This window comes from Silene latifolia, chromosome Y, assembly GCF_048544455.1.
Source record: "Silene latifolia isolate original U9 population chromosome Y, ASM4854445v1, whole genome shotgun sequence".
Lineage (NCBI taxonomy): Eukaryota > Viridiplantae > Streptophyta > Magnoliopsida > Caryophyllales > Caryophyllaceae > Silene > Silene latifolia.
In genome coordinates, this window is record NC_133538.1 from 80,296,180 (window position 1) to 80,306,849 (window position 10,670).

Genomic DNA, 10,670 nt, shown 5'->3' on the forward strand with positions numbered 1-10,670 from the left:
GCAGTTATGTGAATCTCGAAACCATGTTATTTACAATATTATGAAATGATTAAACTTGTGATAGGAATGCTTTAGGATAGATGCTAGTCGTGTGGAAGTATGATGACCAAATTGTGTTGATACATATATAGGAGGGTGTTAATAAGGGCTTATGACCTAGTAAAAAGGACCCTAGCACTGAACCTTATTCTGTCATATTTTTACCCTTATTTGATCTAACTTCCATTTAATCTCACTTTATCGTCTAAGGTCAAAATATTTATGAGTGATAACCCAGTGAGTTAGCCTTCCATTGTCATTGGTCTCATGTTTAAAAGTTTTACGGTTTGTGAGAAATAAATATTTTAATAGAAAGTGGTCGGAATGTTTCTGTACAATTAAGTTTTCGATAAACGATTTTGTAAAATTTATCATTTAATTTGTACATAAGATTTTCTCCTAATTCCAACTCCAATATTTAAAAGATTAATATATGTTTTCAAATTAATAAGCCATGTTGCAGGATATAATTTTTACATTTAATAGTGAGTTTTACAAGTTAACCAAAGTTTTTGACAAGTTGCTGATCGGTTTCTGTTTGGACCAACTGGATTGTAAAAATCTTTATAAAATGGTTGTTCGAGATTTGAGTTTGATTCTTTTGTCATGTTTTTAAAACTACTTATATTTTCTGAAAAGTATAAAAACTCAAAGAGGAATGTAACGGTTATTTAATAGTAATTTTTTAAAGTTACAGCTTAACTTAATTTCTGAAAACGCGAGTTTTTCCTAAAGTTCAATATAGTTGCTTTATCAATTCTTAAACTATGATAGTCGAGATGTAGGAGTGACGATAGGGGAACCAAAGATGAGGTATGTTAAGATACAGTTGGCTACACCTTGTTTTGATTGTAGGTATAGAATGTCTAAAATGTTAGGCCATCTTCCTTGAGTAGTAGTAGTTCCAAAACTTAGGGACGAAGTTTATTTTTAGGAGGGTAGAATGTGACACCACATATTTTGAGTTTATTTTAAGATACTTCTCCGTGTTTTGACTTTATTTTGTGATGCATTATGATAAGTTGATATAGCTTGATAATAATAGATGGTTAATCATGTTGCAATGAGCAGAAGCTGAAATGGTTAATTGTTTATAGAGAATTTTGTAGTATTCCTGGTTAAACTTCGAGACAAAGTTCATTTTAAGGGGGGAAGACTGTAATGCCTCATACTTTGGAAACTTAATTACTAATTATTGTAGTAAATATTTTAATAGAATTATTACTCGAGGATCGTATTGGGTTAAAGAATAATAGGGTACTATTCAGTTGTATCACGGTGAGACGGTATAATGGTAACATTATTGATGAAGGTACTGTTATAATGTATTATTAATAATATTGCTATTATTATTATTTAAATAGCTACCTTACCCTATCCTATTTAAATATTAATAATATTATTCTTATTATAATAGCATACCTAAACTATATATATATATATATATATATATATATATATATATATATATATATATATATATATATATATATATATATATATATATATATATATATATATATATATATATATATATATATATATATATATATTAGACCCCCTTTCCCGTTTTCTAAACCAATCAAAAAGCAAAGAAGAAAAAAAAAAGAAAGGGGGGCGAGAGACGGAAGTCGGCAGGAACAAAGGACGGGAGAGAGATACATCGCCATCTTTAACCGTACTCACCATCTCCATCTCCGTCTTCACGAATTGTACCCCACTAGCCTGTTATCACACAACACCATAGCCTAACGCTTCCTCACTTCATAAAGGTAAAACAACTCGATATCGAAGTAGTTAGTTCTTAAACATATTTGTTTAATATAGATAGATAAATGATTATTATACACTTATGGCATCTTATAATCTAAGGGCGTGAATTCGCATCGGGTCCAGTACGCGAGTATGGTTTGGGCTCGTTTTTAAAGTCGATTGCGTCGGGTTTGGGCAGGATTAATGGGGGTTCGTTGGCTGGGGTGGTAGTTGAGGGCGCCTAGGGGGTGTTTTATAGGGCGGTTGGAAGTCGTAAAGAGTGCTGGACAGCAGCAGTGCGCATACTCTGTTTTGGGTCGGTTTCGGCGTATATTTGTGAAGATTGTACGCCCCATAGGAGTCGAGTTATCGTATAAAATTTGTACCACTATTTCGTTTCGTATTTGGCAACTTATAGAGCAGGCCCAACACTCTATTTTCAGCGGTTTCGAGGAAACTCGTCAAAGCCGTGTATGTCTTATAAGCCGAGTAATGTGCGAATTTCATACTAGACGTTAGGATGCAGATGGTAATGGTTAAGTATTACTTTTGGGTCGTTTCGGTACCGTCATCGTGACATTGTAACTCGCCCTTGTATGTCCATGTCAGTTCTGTTTTGGGGCGTCTTTGGGTGTGTCGGGTTTGGAGTATTTAACCGGTGTTTGTGGTGCAAGAGGAGTCATGTTTTATCGTTGGTAGGATAGTCGTTTGGTTTGGGGACCTAGTGGTGTACTTGCTGGGGTGGTTGTCGCATGAAATGGCGTGGCGACTGCTAATTTAATTCCATCTTTAGGCATGGAGGTTCATAATACGTAATAGGGGAGAGGTTGGCTTTGATTATTGGAGATTGTTGTTAATTTGCATGGGGTGTATACATAGGATGGTTATAGGTATGTTGTGAGTGATTAGAAGCTTAATTATAATAAATTTTAATGATTAATGAACTAGTTAGTTAGTTATTAACAAAAATAAGTTATTAATCTTAGGATGACTTTGTCAAAGATCGTTACTAATTAGCTTGTGAGCGCGGATTTGCTAATCAGCAGGTAGGAAACTAGTCAATCTTGTCTTATTTCTGTTATTGCTAAAAGATGGATTAAATGTTTGTTGTGAAGGATTGATGAAAGATGAGTTTAAATATTTACGACGATCTCTTATTGCCTTGTTCGAATTTTTATGTTGTGCCATTATCTTATATAATGTTGGTTAATTTATAATGTTGAAACTCTCATTATTATTGTATGTCATTATTATTGTATGTTGTGGATTTAGGAGTTATTATTTGGCAGGAGATGAGATGCGTATTGTATAGGCCAGGCACGGGGATGTGGAAGAGCCGTGGACCTGAGGAGGGACTGTGTGTTCGGACTGTGTGTCCTTAACACTATGTGTCTTTGTGTGAACTGTCTGTCCAGGAGTATCCAGACTGTTTGTCTGAGGCGGGACTGTGAGTCCATTGGACTTTGTTTCCTCGAGTATGACTGTATGTCTAGAAGTAGAGTATTACTGTGTGTCTAGAAGTTGTTGTGTGCCTTGTGGTTGTGTGCCATGGTGTGAAGTGAACGGGATTGTGGTGGTTGAATTTATTTGTGTATCAGTGATATTGCAGGTTACTTTATTCTTATTCATTGTTTAGTTTTCTACTCAACCTCGTGGTTGACAGTGTATTCATGAACACCTGTGATGAACCATAAATGGGGAGTAGACTTGCATGTACTAAAGATTAGTTGACTTGGGAGCTTGTGGGAATGCGTGAGGACTTTGCAAGTCTACCTAGAAGTCTAGGCCACATAGATTGTCTAATCACTTTATTTATTTCCGCTGCGGGTTGTACTTTAATTTATATTAAGTTTTAGTTGGTTAATTTGTAATAAACATGTAATCGCTAAAATTTTATTTAAACTACTTTGGTGTGTTGGACTTTGTTATTCACTATCTCGGGAAACCGAGATGGTAACAGTCCTATTTATCTAGGAATGTCTTGCTAAAGGCTCTTAGATAAATGGGGGTGTTACACTTACTATCCTGCGTATACTGATTAATGGAGACGACCACTGCCCCACGGTGGGCGCTAAACTGTTTTGGTATATTTCTGCCAAATAGGGTTAAAGTGGTCTTATTGCCTAATCAATATATCAAATTTATGTTTGATTATTTTTTTAGGTTTTGTTTTGATTTTCATACGATATTTAACTAAGAATTAACATTTGACAAAAGAGATTTTGGTGACGCGGAAAACCCAATGTGGGAACAACCGCAGGGGGAGACGGAATCCCACCAAAATTTGAACTATAATTGAATTAGGAGTTACAATGAAGAACGAAGCTAAACGAAGGTGTCTTTGAGTATTCAAGGCTTTCTTGAGCGTATTGCTGTATAAATCTTAGGTCTTATGTCTTATTGCTTATATAGGGGAGCACCTCAGCTAGGGTTTCTTTGCTTGCTCTCCAAGACGCCGGATTGGACAGTGTAATTGACCCTCTTACTCCGTACTTCGGCCTGCCAAGATATCAGCCCAAATCAGGCTTCTTATCGCCACCCTTACTACATCTGGGCCATATTTCCTGCAAGCCAGCTTGCCTGAATTCAGCCCATAGTCAGAAAATTGGCCTAACACCGACCGTTGGAAAAATCACCCTTTGATGCCGTCGTAATGACGATTTCAAAACCCGGTTTCTCACAACCGTTTCAAAGCACCCTTTCACGCCATCGCAATGACGATTTCAAAACCCCATTTTTCACAACCGCTTCAAGGCACCATTTCTTGCCGTCATAATGACGATTTCAAAATCCGGTTTTTTTTTACAACCATTTCAAAGCACCCTTTCATGCCGTTGTAATGATGATTTTAAAACCCGGTTTTTCACAACAATTTCAAAGCACCTTTTCACACCGTCATGATGACGATTTTAAAACCCAGTTTTTCACAACCGTTTCAAAAAACACTTTTAAGCCGACATAATAGACATCTCAAATCCCGAGAATGATGCACTATTTTCGGGACCACGACATACAATTGCAAACTTTTTAAACCTCGATTTTCAAAACACGCACCTTTTTACTCGTAGCCCAGGGGAACAATATTCACATTGACAACAACTGTAGGTTTGAGCTCGTTCGGGACCTACTACCTCACAACTTTACTTTAACCAATGTGCCCAAGTTCAAAGAGGTCGAAGATCCGCTTAGCGACATCCGAGCCTTCAAAGACTATATGTCCATCAAGGGGGTTATGCATGAAATCTTTACCAAGATTTTCCCCTCCTCATTGGAACCAATCTCTCGTCAATGGTACTATTCCCTTGACCCAAAAGCATCCCCACTAGAGACGAGGTTGCCGTCGAATTTGATAAGTAGTATGCCGACAATGTCAAAATTCAAGGCAACACTCCTACTTTGGAAGTGCTAACTCAGAATGACGAGGAAGGATTCACTGAATTCCTAATCCGTTTGAGTTGGGTGAGCACCCAACTCGTGAGCAAAGCAACCTTGGTTGAGAAATTTGTCAACAATCTTCGTCCCGTCTATGCTAAGCTCCTATGGTATCAAAACAGCAAAACTTTCAAAGATTTGGAAATCCTCGGAACGCGCATTGACGATAATCTACGGAAAGGGGTCTTGGCTAAAAACACCGGCCGAGTCAATCAAGGGCCTACGTCAACCAGAGCTCGTACTTATGGACAAACCAATAAGATCGACGAAGTCAATCTTTTAGTACCAACTGCAAAGAAAGTTGAGCGTCCTCAAAGGACATTCACCAACTTGGTTACAACATATGCTAGTTCACTGAAAAGATTGATGGATCAAGGGAAGCTACAACCAATTGAGCCTACTCCGGACTCACCTGAAGAAAAGAAAACCCGTGTCGGGAACCTAAACGCTTATTGCCAATACCATCACAGTACGGCAAGGGCCATGACACCGAAACTTGTTTTAAACTTATGGACGACATTGAGGACATGATTGCAAAAGGCGAGCTGCCTTTACCTCCACATACTAAACCAAACAACAAAACCAACCCCTTGGGAATCCATGGCATTTTCGATGATGAACCAATTCTAGATTGTTCGCACATCATCCTACCAGTCGAAAACGAAGTCAACGCTCTAGAGGACGACAATCCCGATAGTATATTCATTTTTAGTGCCGCATCCATGCTTGCCATGTTCCAACAAATCGAGGGAACCACTGGTAGCCTCTCAGAAATAACAGCCCGGCTTGAAGATGCTCACCTCCGACAAATCTTTATCCCACCAATACCCATGCCATATCCGAGGAAAATAAACATTTTTAAATTTGCGTTAATATAACCTGTTTATGACCCTTACCGACCCGGTTTGTATAGTAAAAGTTTCACTTTTAGCATGTAAAGATAAAGTCTAAACAAACCGGGTCATAAATTGATCTCCATTAGACATTGAATATATTATAAGAAAAGTGAGAATGAATCCTGGTAAAAGCAAAGTATTTAATCTAAATCAATGATAATATTGGGGAAACACTAATCCAATTGTAATTTTTATTTTGTGAGGGAATATGAGAGTATGAGAAAACTGAGTGAGGAAATTGAGGAAGAGAGGCAGAGGTTGGAAATTCTAGGGTTTGCTTTGTATGTGGGTATGAGGTATTTTGGATTATGGTAGTATATCTAATCCAAGTCAATTATAATATTGGGCAAAATATTTGATCAATTTAATGATCCATATTACTTATTTTAGGCTAACCCATTTTGGGCCGTGAGTGAGGGAGTAAATGGCACGTTAGCTTTTCGGGCCCGTACTAGTTGGGTTCATATGGGTTCAATCATTTTTTATCCGGGTAAACTATGAATCAGGTCAATATCGGGTTTGTAAATTACGAGTTTATACATGTTCAATCATTTTGAATTCGTTTTTCGGGTTTGTACGGATTTCGGGTCAGTAAGGGTGATAAACAGGTTATATTAACACAAATTTAAAAATGTTTATTTCCCTTATTATTCTTAATTTTTATAGTTATGTAGTTTAATATGTGAAGTTAGTAACCTAAGCATTTTTTGTCTAATATATTCAATGCTCACCTACGAGTGCAAGAGAGTACATTCGGTAAAAGACCACATGCGAGTCGAGTGAGGAAGGTGAGAACCATACCGGCATAAAAAGAGTGAGTGCTTGGGAGAAGACGGAAAACAGAGTTGAAGGAATATTAGGAAAAAATAATGTGAGGTCAACTTCGGGGACGAAGTTCATTTCAAGGGGGGAAGATTTTAATGCCTGGATACTTTGGGACCCACAATGGACCATTGCGATCCGTGAGTGGATCCTCGGTCTTGGTGAGGCTACCAGATGTAAAGGATGATCATACACTAGACCAAGTAGAACCTAAACTAGACCTAGTAAGACGGCAGTGGACCGAGTAGAACTAGTAGTGGATCGAGTGGCTAACACTCGGTCGAGTGAGCGAGTACTCGACTAAGTAGGTGGCACTCGGTCGAGTGAACCGACCACTCGACCGAGTGAGACTCGCCAAGTCACGGGATAAGTTGTTTTAGATTCTCATCTAATCAAAACCAAAATTATTTTCCCTATCTTCTTCCCTTTCACCCAAAACACTCTCCCCTCTCTCTAGATTGTTCCCCAAGCCTCTCCCTTGATCTTCAAGGTTGGATAAGAAGATGAAACCTTCTCCTAATTCCCGATCTACCTTTGTAAGTCGCTTCCCACCTTTCCATTTTATCTTACCGTAACCCTAACTTTTGGGGGTTTATTATGGGTAATTAGTTAGTAATTAGTTATTGTAATATGGGTAATTACTGAATAATAAAAAGGTTTTAATATTGTATAATAATGTAGGATGTATTGTATAGTATTATGTGAATTGTTTAGGAAGAGATGGTTGTATGAGACGGAATTGGGTCTGATTCGAGTAGCTTTTAATGATTGCTAAAAGGTAGCTTACTCCTACTCGGTTTCACTAATGTGTTGTTTATGTTATTGTCAATGTTGTAATTACTCTCACATAATTAGGGCATTTCCATTATAACATGTTTAGTGGTTAATTGCATAGGTAAAGATATGATTATGATAAGTTGGGTTGTGTATTATGTATTGGTTATTGTCGTACAGGTTGAGGATTTGTGGTTGTTGAGGAGACGTAAGACGGTTGGGAGTCCATCTTACACTTAAGTCGCCTATAGGAGTTTCTCACTCCAAGAGGGATGTGCACATTAATAACTTGAGTACGAATGGACTCGTGTGGTTGAGGCACGATGTCTGGCAGGGGATCCAGTTGGCTTCCGGACCCGGTACGTCTGGGCGTGTCCCGGTACGTATTTGTGAGATGTAGTGTCGTGGGCGTGTCCTTGGCACTGGTGGTAGTGGGTATGTCTGGGCGTATCCCGACACTGGCATGGTTGTTGTGTTATAATGTCTCATTCATATATATGGCATGTGGCATATTCAACTATCATGTTGTGTCTTATCTTTAGTTATTAAAACTGACGTGTTTGCTTATCTGTGTAATTGTCACCTATTTCCGGGGTAGCCTGTGTCGATCCATATGATATTTTCGATCATCTGGGGAGCAAGTTGAGTAGAGGTTGTTTTGGTGTCATGCTGGAGACGGGGCGACCTTTGAACTTGGAGTCAGGTGCCAATTCGGTAGAAGAGTCTAGTAGTCATGGGTTGTATGGTTTCTTTATTTATTCATTCATGGTTATTTAATCCACTAAATACTTCATTTATATTAATTGTTTCTTAATTACAACTCCGATTAACCGCCTCGGGAAACCAAGAATGTAACATCCTCCCATTGCCTTGGCCGGGTAAGAAAAGGGTGTTAAAGTCACCCTCACCTCCTCCAACATAGCACGGACCCGGGCCAGCTTCGCTAGAACAGTACTCGAGGAGCCTCACCACGCCAAACCGAGTAAGTGGCCTGCGCTGGTAAACCTGGAGGCTGAGTCCTCATGAGGTGATCAACCCCCAGCACAGAAACAGCATCGGCAAGAAAACAAAATCGTTGGAAGGCCAGAAAATACGTACAAAGCAGTGCATACCTCGATCGGACACCAAGCAAGTCTCGACAAGTGGAAGGTCTCGTACGACCCCTCCCTCAACAACAACTCCTTGCCTCCGCGCCCGTAAAGGTGACCGAAGTCCTCCTCAGGTGTCGACTCCTAGAACAGTACTCGAGGAGGGTCGACAGGCACCACAAAAGTCTCGGTGAAGCACTGAAGAGAGAGACGCTCTCCGAGGTACCACACTGGCTCTATCGCCATCTCCAAGTACAGACGACAAGAGCTGCGGGGCCTCAGGTGCTCCCCTATAAAAGCTGGAACTCTCGTTTAGCCCGTCCAAGGCCTCAGAACGAACTAGATCGCAACAAAAAAACGGTCAACTAATGACCTAAGAAGCAATGGAACTAGTTTCTTCATAGCTACCTAATCACCCTATTTCTATCTGTCAAAACCAAAAACATAAGGAGAAAAACTCACGTCACCCAAACGAAGAGCATTCACTCGACGCCTACAGTCCAAGTAGGTTCACTTCATCGACTTCAGTCGAGCCACCACCTATCCTCTCACAGAAGGGTGCGTCGTCGGTGTGACCGTCATAGTCCTGGGATGAAGTGTGGAAAGGTGGGAGTACAACAAGGTCTACAAAAATAAGAAAACGACAAGTTGTCAACAACACAAAAAGCCAACCACAAAACAGACAAACACAAAAATCCACAAAATAAACCACAAAAGAAACAAGGGCAAAACATCCATAAATCAAAGATGAGGCATGGACCAACTAAAGCAAGCTTACTCCCCTCGTCCATCGCCTGTGGACAGAGGCGGCATCCAAGTAAAGGGCGAATTGAGCCAGAGCAGGTGTCACCCAGTCAAACTGACTCAGGGCGTCCAAGTCAGCTAGCAGAGGGATGACTTTTTTCGACAAGCGCTCACCCTTATCACCAAAGTAGGTGGAACGGATGAAGTACCACAGCCACAACCGGGCTTACTCTGTGCCAGCCTGAGCCTCTGCCACATGACTACCCAACGGCTCCGGAACTATGTCGCCCACCCTCGGCCTAAAGTAGTCCGTCACAAAGAAACCCGCCAACGTGAAAGGAGTCACTTTATTCGGTGGAGGCAAAATATTTCCTATGAACCTTGTGATCGCTGCAGAAGACACCCTCTCCAGTGCCTCAGAAAAGTCAACCGGTGTCTCGCCAAAAGGAAGACCTGACACCACAGCAAAATTCTCCAAGATGATGTCGATCTCCCCAAACTTCATATGCAACGATGACCTCATGTCCCAATAACGATCAAGCATCGCAGGGATCATACACAGGTTCGATCGAACCTCAGACTCATGAATCTCACGCAAAGCATCCACCAACGAGCCCATCGCTTATCTCTCTATCAGCTCCCTCGAGCCCTCTCGCAGGTAGTCGTAAAACCCTAGACAGGTAGAGTAGCATGAGAACGTTCTCATACCGGCAATCTCCTAAAATCAAAACCAAACAAGGTCAGAATGCCAATTCAGGCCCAAGCAGCATAGACACAAAACTCAAAGATGAGAGTAGGTGTAACAGACTTACCAAGGCCTCATTGTAATACGCCCATGTATTTCTATATTATTTCATTATTATCTTATTTAATATGCATTTTAGGTGACGTATATAATTTTATATATATGTTTGCGAGTCGCGATTGAGTGATGGCTTAACATTAACTCGTAAAATGAGTGAAAGGGCGGTGTAATAGGCCGGCTTCCTAACTTCTCAGGATTCTCTTAAGTTGTTTTATTTAGACTCGAAGTATATAAACCAAACTACACACTACAACTCAACCTATTCCTACTCCTAAACACAAATAAGAAAACATAAAGAGAAGGGATAGAAGAGAGGAG